Genomic DNA, 10,786 nt, shown 5'->3' with positions numbered 1-10,786 from the left:
TTAAGGAATTATCAAAGTATATAAAATTACCTTCATTACCACTAAGAATCACTAAGTAACTCTATCTGTATTTCTGTTTTAAGAAGCTTTGAGGGTAGGGGCACCTGGGTGGCTCAGTTGGTTGAGGACTGGTCTGTTGATTTCTGCTCAGGTCATAATCTCAGGGTTATAGAATCAAGCCTCAGAAAGGAGTCTGCTTGGATACTCTTTCTCTCTATCTTTGCCCCTCCCCCCTGCATGCACACTCTTTTTCTCTCTAAAATAAGTAAATCTTAAAAATATTTGCCTGTTGTGAAAACCCTTGACTATAATAATCCACAGATAAGATATATGCCATATTATACTTTATAAAGAAAAATGTATTTTCATTTTCGGAAGTCTATCCATAAAACTAAATTTATATTTCGTAATGTGACCTACATTAGGCTATGTTAAGAAAAATAATTTCCCTATATTTTAGAAAAGTATTTGAGTTCTAAAATTATTCATAAAATTATTAGAAAAAAATTGTTAAAATACCCTTTTTGTACTTTTCTTCAAAAAGCTGTATATTGCTAGAAATTAGAGCAATTGATGAAACAAATTTAACTCTAGCAATTTAATAGTCTAATTTTCCATATGTCATATTATGCTGTGCTTCATTTTCCCCCCAATTACATGTACTACAAATAAGATATTAGAAATAATAATTTCACAGGGCATAACAATACACGACTGAGATGTGGCACTATTATATATTTTAATAACTTTAATTTTACTTGCTTATTAAAAATTATAGCATTTGTTTCACATTTTAATGTGGGCACAATGCAGAAAATATTTTATACTGCTTTACTGTATTATGGTATAAAATGTTTTCATTTAATAATTTTGACACATTCACAGTGTCCATAATTTTACTTAAAATAAATACATTTTTTAAAGATTTTATTTATTTGTGAGAGGCACAAAGAGTGAGAAAGAGAGGCAGAGACATAGGCAGACAGAGAAGCAGGCTCCATGTAGGGAGCCTGATGTGGGACTCAATCCTGGTACTCAAGGATTACGCCCTGTGCCAAAGGCAGGTGCTTAACTGCTATGCCACTCAGGTGTCCCCAAGAGAAATGCATTTTTTAACTAATGTTTGAAAATTCTAAATATTTAAAAGGAAATTCCAGCATCACTGGCAAATCATTTTGTATCACCTAAAAAAATTTTGATTTCCAAATGTGCTCAAGGAAATTTGATAAATTTTTGTGGAATGTTATGAAACATAACACATTTACAAATATTAATGTTGAACATGAGTGAAGAAAATTAATATATTTTTCTGAGATTTAACATAGAGTTATATTGTAATAATCACTGAAAAATCTATACTAAAATCAGATCATTTTCAATAAGCACTAAGGTGCTTAGAAGAATAGTTGTTGGTTAGAGAGAATTGGTGACAAGATTCAGAAGAAAAACTTAAAAATATAAAGGCCATTTAATCTCAGACTAAATAATATAATCTTATTCATTTACTCATTATATGATTTTAATTAAGGAAGTAGAGAGTAAATATCTGTTCTTTAAAAAAAATTAATTTTTTAGTAATGTGCAGAAAAGATTGAAGAGAAGCTAGAGGCAAGGAAACAAGAGGCTTTACATTAGGGATGGCTGTGTGGCTCAGTTGGTTGAGCATCTGCCTTCAGTCCAGGTAGTGGTCCTGGGATCCAGCCCCCTTTGGAGCTCCCTGCTCAATGGAGCTTCTCCCCGTCCCTGCCCTCTTTCCCCCTCTTTCCCCATCATCTCCCCCTCCTCATGTGCTCTTTCTCTTTCTCTCTTAAACAAACAAATAAAATCTTAAGAAAAAAGAAAAGAAACTTTTGCTTTAGTCTAGAAACAAGGAAATAAGAGCCTGGATTGGAAAAGGGGCCAAGGGAATAGAAAAGAAAGCCTAGAGAATGGATATATTTCAAATATTTTATATTACTTAGCAAAAAAATGTAGCTATCAAGATAGTTTGAAAATGATTGATAATTCTGAGCTTGATTGACTAGAAATATCTAATAATTCCATAAAGGATGACAATCAGAGATTCTGGCCATGGGCGTAAATGAGTCTAATTTAAACATGTTGAGCTGGAAGATACAGCAGATCATCCAGGAATAAACTGTAGTAAAGCATTGAAAATGTGGAACTAGAACTTGTAGAATCTTTTTAGTCTCATAAGGAATAGATGAATTATATATAATTGCATAATTCTACTTGAACTACTTCTGAAAGTTTTAAATTAGTGATTTATTACATGTTGTAAAAGTTAATTTGGAGGATGTGTGTTATATCTTTAAGAACCCTTATTTTTCCTTACCTCAGTGGATTAGAGCTAAAAATATTTTTTAAGTTAATGAGAATATAGTGACCTACTATTTGAGAGGTCTTAAAAAAGTATATTTGTTTTGCTGATTCCAGTAATTCAATCATTATTTTAAGTAGTCTTTATTGGCAGTAATAGTATATGTGATAGGCTCTGCAGAATATGCTCATAAGAATTCCATGCCTGGACATCTTGTCTCCTGTAAGTCGATAAAATGTTAAGAAGGAAAATAGCTATGATGAATCAGGAATGTTAAAGAACATATCAATAATGAAGAATTTATGCCACAAGAAAACCAATTTTAAATAAACATGTACAAAGACAAAAGCAGACGATATTTAGGGCAAAGGATTTATGTCATATAAAGCATGTGGCTTCTTATCAACTTATTTTGTCAGTGCAAATGAGCAATTTAGTCATTTTGAAAGCCTACTATTAATGCTAAGACAAAGCAAATATAATTACAGCAAAAAATTATTTGGTTTCAAAAGTGATTTTGCGAAATAAATACTATTCTTTCAATAGTCAAAAATATTTGTGCATTTTTATGTCACCAATATCAGGTTTTCTCAGATGAGTTAAAATTTTTTCTCCTCTTACACTGGAGGTTTTTGAAAAACATGTCTCAAATGTTACATTTAATGTTGATTACAGCATAATTTGAATTTTTTCTGTGACTTGTGACATTCCTTCCTGTCAGGAAAGGGATTCTTTTTCTTTTTTTGCTGAATCAGTTTTTCCCCCCTCAAAAAGCTATGGTCCTGCACCAAGCATTTGGCAATATAGTAGTAAAATAGAATAATACTTATATTCTGAGGGGAAGATAGACAGTAGAAAAATAACTTAATATAAAATACCATATTAGAAAGTATTAAGTACTATTGAGGGGTGCCTGGGTGGCTCAATCAATTGAGGGTCTGCCTTTGGCTCAGGTCATGATTCCAGCCTCCTGGGATCCAACCCTGAGTAGGGCTCCCTGCTAAGTAGGGGACCTGCTTGTCCCTCTCCCTCTGCCCCAACCTTGTGCTCTCTCTCTCACTATCTTTCTCTCATTCAAGTAACAAAAAAAAGGGGGGGGGGAACACTTGAAGGGAAAAAAAATCTTAAGTCTCAGTGAGATCACAAAAAGTAAGAAATTTAAGAGTGATAGTGTTAATTTAGTTAAAGTAGTCCGGGAAAGCCTCTCTGAGGATTTGAAATTTATCAAAGAGATGAATAATGTGAGGAAACAAGAGTCAAGGATCTCTAGGACATATGTTTTCCAGTTAGTAGAATAGCAAGTGATAATGCCTACACTGGAATGAATATGGTATTTTGAGAAATCAAAAGACCATTGTCAATGGAGCAGAAGGTGCAAGTCAAAACATGTAGAAAATAATTTTAGAGTATTCACCAGGCTCATATCATGTAAATCATTATATATTATTCTCAGAGTGATAGAAATCCATGGAACATTTTCAAATAAGAAATAACATGAGCTGATGTTAATTTATAAATTGTTTAGGTCACTAAAGAAGGTGATACTGGCTTTGTCCAATAGCATAAATTACCGAGAAGTGACTACATTAGGGATATAGTTTACAGGTAGAACTGATAAGACTTGATAAAGGTAGATGTAAACTATCAGAAAAAGAGAATTCAAGGAAAGCTCCTTTTGAGCTAGAAATTATCAGGGGTGCTACAGGTTTGATTTGCTTACTAGCATCAAAATGAAGGTGCTTACTGTGAATTTGGCAGCCAGGGCATAGTTTTTTGACAAGGTTTCCCTTTCGTCATTCATATAGGTGGTTTTCCTTCAAGCAGCATGTTATCATTTCCCTCTGTAATAGAAGCTGTAGATCAAAAGTCAGCGTATGGTATTTAAAGCTATGAAATTCCACTAGATTACACAGCTAGAAGTGTTTTATAAAGGGTTCTGAGGTGCCTGGGTGGCTCAGTCAGTTAAGCATCTGCTTTCACCTCAGGTCATGATCTCGGGGTCCTGGGATCAAGCTCCCTGCTTGATTGGGCTCCCTGCTCAGCGGGGAGGTGGGGGGGGCTGTTTCTCCCTTTCCCTCTCCCTTCCACTCCTTCTGCTTGTGCTTGTTTTCTCGTGCACTCTCTCTCTCTGTCAAATAAATAAATAAAATCTTAAAAAATAAAGAAGGGTTCTGAAGACTTAGTTTTGGGGAATTGTATTATTTACTAATGAGAAAGAATATAATTCAGCAAAATAAATGAGAAGAAATAACTACTGAGGCAGAAGAAACCCAGGAAAATGGTGTTTTGATAAGTAAAGTGAAGCACATATTAAGGAGGAGTGAGTAACCTAGCAGAGTAAATGCCGTATGGCTGAATATGATAGAGACAGATAATTGTTCATCAGATTTGATGAGATGGAAATCATTGTTGAGAATAAACAAAATTATCAGTGGGATTGGTGACACATGTCTAAAGTCAGTTTAAAAGAAAATAGGTAAAGAATTAAAGCTGATGTGCGTAGACAAATTTAGAGACATTTTGGTATAAAGGGCTATAAAGAAAATGGGTTGTAGTGAATAGACACATAGAATTACAGTTTTTTTTTTCTGTTTACTGGAACTTGTCTCAGCATGTTTCTATGGTCATAGGAATGATTTAAACAAAGGAAAAAATAATGCAGTAGAAATGGTGTTAATTGCTGGATCAACATCCTTGTATTAATGATAGGAAATGGCTCCATAGTTGAAGGGAAGGGGTTGTACACGTTATTCCCCCTCCCCTCCCCCTCCCCCTCCCCCTCCCCCCCTTCCTCCTCCTCCTCTCTTCTTCTTCTTCTTCTTCTTCTTCTTCTTCTTTCTTTCTTTCTTTCTTTCTTCTTCTTCTTTCTCTAATCCATTCTAATATCCTATGTCTTTTGATAAGATTCCATTTATATTCAAAGTGATTATTCATAGATATAAATTTAGTGCTATTGTGTTACATGTAAAGCTGATGTTTCTGGCAATGTTCTGTGGTCCCTTTTAGTCTGTTCCTTTTGATCTTTTCTTCCCCCCACTTAAAAGAGTCCCCTTTAATATTTCTTGCAGAGCTGGTTTAGTGGTCACAAACTGTTTCCATTTTTATTTGTTTGGGCAACTCTTTATCTCTCCTATAATGAATGACAGACTTCTGGATAAAGAATTCTTGGGTACATATTCTTCCCATTCAGGATATTGAATATATCCTGCCACTCTATTCTGGCCTTTGGAATTTCTGGGGACAGATCTACTACTAAGAATCTAATCTGTCTTCCCTTATATGTTAGGCGTTGTTTTGTTTTTTTTGTTTGTTTGTTTGTTTTTTGCCATTGCTGCTTTCTGGATTCTTTCCTTGTTTATATATTTTGTGATTTTGACTGTGATATGTGTTGGTAATGGCTGGCATTTGTTGAATTTAATGGTAGTTCAGTGTGCTGCTTTGATTTTATTGTCTGTTTCCTTCCCCAAATTAGGGAAATTTTCGGCTATCATTTGCTCAACTTAATCTTCCACCCATTTTACTCTCTTCATCTTCTGGGAATCCTATGATATTAATGTTGGTATATTTTTAATGAGTTGCTGAGTTCCCTAAGTCTAACTTTGTAACTATTACCTTTATTTCCCTCTTCTTTTCAGTGTCATTTTTTTTCCATATATTTTCCTTCTGTATCACTGATTCATTCCTAGGCTTCATCCACCCTCACTTTCATGGCATCCAGTCAGTTTTGCATCTAGTTTACAGCATTTTTTGGCCTGACTAGTTTTATCTTTTATTTCTGTGGTAAGGGGTTCTCTAGTGTCTTCTATGTTTTTTTCAAGCCCAGCTAGTATACTTTCTTTTTCTAATTTTATTTATTTATTCATGAGACACACAGAGAGAGGCAGAGACACAGGCAGAGAGAGAAGCAGGCTCCCTGCAGGGAGCCCAATGTGGGACTCAATCCTAGGACCCTAGGATCACGACCTGAGCCAAAGACAGACGGGTCAATCACTGAGCCACCCAGGTGCCCCCTCTCCAGCTAGTATTCTAATGATTATTGTTTTAAATTCTGGTTTTACACATTTTATGTATCTTTGTTTTGATTAAATTACTGGTCATTACTTCTTTCTGTTCTTTCTTCTGGGGTGAATTCTTGTCATTTTGTAAAGGTAAATGTTTTTCTCTGTGATTGTTAGGAAATCCTGTTATACTTCTGCTCCTGAGAGTAATGGCTATATTAAGAAGGGATCAAAGAAACACACACACACACACACACACACACACACACAAAGTTGGGGAAAAGAAGAAGCTAGATCCTAGTGTATTTTGATCTACTGGTTAAAATAAGCTATATCCAAAACAAACAAGAAAAAACAAAACACCCAGGGAAGTTAGATTCCATTTCCCCTTGATCTGAAGGTTTGTAGCACTCCATGATCAGTGGCCTTGGTGGCCCTGAGGGTTGTGCTGGGTTTCGGTAGGTGAGGCTTGCTGAGCTGATTCTCAGGTGGACTTGCCATAGTAGAAATACCATTCAGGGCATGGGGGGGTGGTCCTTCATGTAAGCAGGTTTGGCCTCCATTTGGTGGTGCTGTTTTGCTCACTGAATTTTAGTTGGTGTTCAGGGGCAGGAGGATCAATGGCATTGCCTTAGTCTCTCATCTCTGGAGTGGGAAGCTTCTGCCGATGCCACTCCTGAGGAAGCCCTCACAGAAGAGCAAACAATCACCCTTCCTATATCCCCAGGTTCCATCAGATCCCTGTCTTTACTCTGTTTATGTCTGCATAGTCCATCTGCCAGGTGGCACAGCACTCCCACTTTTATCTCAGGTGCAGCTGGGTTTCAAAACTCCAAACTTCAGAGACCTCCATGAAGTGGACCCATGCTGATCATCTGGGCCAGGGTCTTACTGGGCTGTGGCCAAGTGATGCTTTTTTTTTTTTTTTCAGAAAATGGTCATACAACTATGCAGTGGCTCCAAGATTATAGTAGAGCACAGCAGAAAGCCAGCACCAAGGCTTGCTGGACTCAGCCCACATCTCTATTCCTATGCTAGTGAACAGGGCAGTTCACTGGCTCCAGCAGCAACTTTTGTCTCTAAAGAGTCTGTTCCCACTTCTTCCCAGTTGTAATACAAGCAGGAGAACTGTTTCCCCCCATGCAACCCAGGGGCTCGTCAGATCATGCTGCCCACTACTGGGTCTCCACCAAACTTCCCTACTGGAGCACTGGTAAGTCAGCCAGGCACAAAACAGGTGATGGCATGGACCTCTGAAACTTCAGACTTTGTGCTCTTTAAAAAGACTTGTGGTATTCAGCTCTTCTCCTTTTTCCAGTCAGTGGTTTTGGGGACATTTATTTAAATGTGTAGTCCTTTGTGCATGCATGTTTTCACTCTTTTTTAACTCTCTTTTTCTCTCTTGCTCCTTTTTCCATGATCAGGGCTCCCTCCCCTTTACAATGCAAGTTTCTTTTCTCCCCCACATCAACTCTCTGCAGCTCCTACCTTCCACAAGGTGGTCATTTTGTTATTTGTAGATGTGCAGCTTCCTTGTCTCAATCTTCAGATCAATTTCTTGTGTGTTCAGAATGACTTGATTTTTATCTGGCTATATTTGAGTGACAATACAAGCTTAGGGTACTCCTGCTTCTTCACCATCTTCCTCATAGAATACATTTCTGATATTGGTAATTTGTGTCTTTTTTAAAAATTTACCTGGTGAAATTTTTAATGATTTTATTGATCTTTTCAATGAAGCAGCTTTTGATTTAGTTGATTTTTCTCTATTGATTTCCTGTTTTTTACTGTATTGATTTATTTTTTCTTCTGCTTACTTGGGATTTATTTTGCCTTATTTTCTATATTCCTAAGGTAAAACATGGATTATTCATTTTAGATATTTTTCTTTTCTAATACATGTATTCAATATAATATATTTCTTTTTAAGTACTGCTTTTGCTTTATCTCACAAACTTTTATAAGTTGTGTTTTAATTTTCATTTAGTTTAAAATATTTTTTTAATTTTGCCTGGAAGATTCTTCTTTGACCCATGTGTTAATGAGAAGTGCATTCTTTAATATCCATTTATTTTTGTTTTTCCCTGTTAGCTTTCTGTTGATTCCTAATTTAAATCCATTGTGACCCCAGAGCAGATTTACCCTCCTTCACACATGTTATTCACTTTGCCTTTTAATTATTTCTAGACTTCCATTAGTGTTGTAATATCTCACCTGGGATCTTTAGCTCTTCGGAAGATATTTTCATGAGTTTTCAAGGAGATGTTTCTGTGAGGTGTAAGTGCTAGCCAATCCTATTCTGCCAACTTGATCTGCCCAGAAACATTTCATTTAGAAAGGCAAGGAATGGAGGCGGGGCAAGATGCTGGAGGACTAAGGTCCCCAAGTCACCTGTCCCCATAACTTACCTAGATAACTTTCAAATAATCCTGAAAACCTACAAATTCGACCTGAGATTTAAAGAGAGAACGCTACAGAGAGAAGAGTTTGCACTTCTAACAAGGTAGGAAGAAGGAAAAAAAAATAAAATAAAAAATAATCAAATCGGGGAAGGGCCCCACGAGGAGCTGGGCTAAGGTCAGGTGGTAAGAGCCTTGGGGACAGGAAAGCCCAGCCCCAGAGAAGCAGAAACTTTAAAAGTCCACACTGGATTCTTCCTGGATGGAAAGACGCTTATCAGGGAAATTGGGCAGAACCGCAAGAGGGGCAGTGGAGCCTCCAGTCTCCCAGGGTTGCTAACAAAGGAAGTGTGCCCCGAGGGGAGAGCTCACCACACCACACAGGCGGAGCTCGGTAAAGGGCTGGAGTGCCAGCCCGGTGGGGCCTCGGGGAGAAGCCCGTTGGTCAAGCGGGGGCTCCGGGCAGAGGGAGCTGCACCCTGCTGCCTTCGGAAGCCCCGGCGCAGGAAGTGCAATTCTAGCAGTGCAAGGGTGGGATCCCAGGGCCTCAGGGGACACAACCCAGGATCCTGTGCTCCCCCCCAGGACAGGCAGAGTCAGGGAGGGCATAGGACGATGAGGATGCTCATGCCGCTGGGCACCCCCGAGCTGTGCAGGTCCGCGCCCCCCGCCCCGGGAGCACCTAGGCCAGTGCAGACTGGGAGCTGCAGTAGTTACTGGGGAGCTGACTCCAGAGCTGGAGAGTTGGCCACCACCAGTGTGGTTGTTCCTTCTGGTGTCACCCTGTGACTGAGATGGACGAGGGCCACCAGGGAACAGGGGCCTCACAGAATAAACAGCTCCCACTGAGCCCAGCATCAGGCAGGGGGTGGGGCAGCTCCCCCAGGTGCACACACCTCAGAATCAGCACAGCAGGTCCCTCCCCCAGAAGACCAGCTGGAAAGACAGGGGACAGGGGACTGAGCAGAGCTGGAAAGATCCAGGGGAAGTCGAGGGATTCACAATATATAGAACCAGAAGATACTCCTTTTTTTTTCCCTTCCTTTTTTCCAGTACAAGTCGTTTTTAATCACGCTGCACTGAGCAAAATGACTAGAAAGAAGAGCTCACCACAAATGAAAGAATCAGAAACAGTACTCTCTGCCACAGAGTTACAGAATTTGGATTATAATTCGATGTCAGAAAGCCAATTCAGAAGCACAATTATAAAGCTACTGGTTGCTCTGGGAAAAACAAAACAAAACAAAACAAAAAACAAAAACAAACAAACAAAAAACACCATACAGGATTAAAGAGACTTCATGAATGCAGAATTTAGAACTAATCAGGACAAAATTAAAAATAAATTAAATGAGGTGCAATCCAAACTGGAGGTCCTAACAATGAGGGTTAATGAGGTACAAGAAAGAGTGAGCAACAAAGAAGACAAGTTGATGGCAAGGAGGGAAGCAAGGGAAAAAGAGAAGAACAATTAAAAAACCATGAGGAAAGGTTAAGGGAAAACATGACAGCCTCAGGAGGAAAAATGTATGTTTAATTGGAGTTCCAGAGGGCACTGAGAGGGACAGAGAACCAGAAAGCATATTTGAACAAATCATAGCTGAGAACTTCCCTAATTTGGGGAGGGAAACAGGCATTCATATCCAGGAGGTAGAGAGATCCCCTGCTAAAATCAATAAAAAATTTTCAACGCCTCGATATTTAATAGTGAAAGTTGCAAATTCCAAAGATAAAGAGAAAATCCTTAAAGCACAAGAGACAAGTGATCCCTGATTTATATGGGGAGAAATATTAGATTAACAGCAGACCTCTCCACAGAGACGTGGCAGGCCAGAAAGGGCTGGCAGGATATATTCAGGGTCCTAACTGAGAAGAACATGCAGCCAAGAATACTCTATCCAGCAAGGCTTTCATTCAGAATAGAAGGAGAGAGAAAGAGCTTCCAAGATAGGCAGAAAATGAAAGAATATGTGACCACCAAACCACCTCTACAAAAACCTCTACAAAAAACAGCTCCTTTTAAGGGGGACTCTGTAAAAGAAAGAGGAAGCCCAAAGAAATAATCCACA

The sequence above is a fragment of the Nyctereutes procyonoides genome, unplaced genomic scaffold (genome assembly GCF_905146905.1).
Source record: "Nyctereutes procyonoides isolate TBG_1078 unplaced genomic scaffold, NYPRO_anot_genome, whole genome shotgun sequence".
Classification (NCBI taxonomy): Eukaryota; Metazoa; Chordata; class Mammalia; order Carnivora; family Canidae; genus Nyctereutes; species Nyctereutes procyonoides.
The sequence above is the reverse complement of the archived record's forward strand: the minus strand, read 5'-3'. Positions refer to the sequence as shown.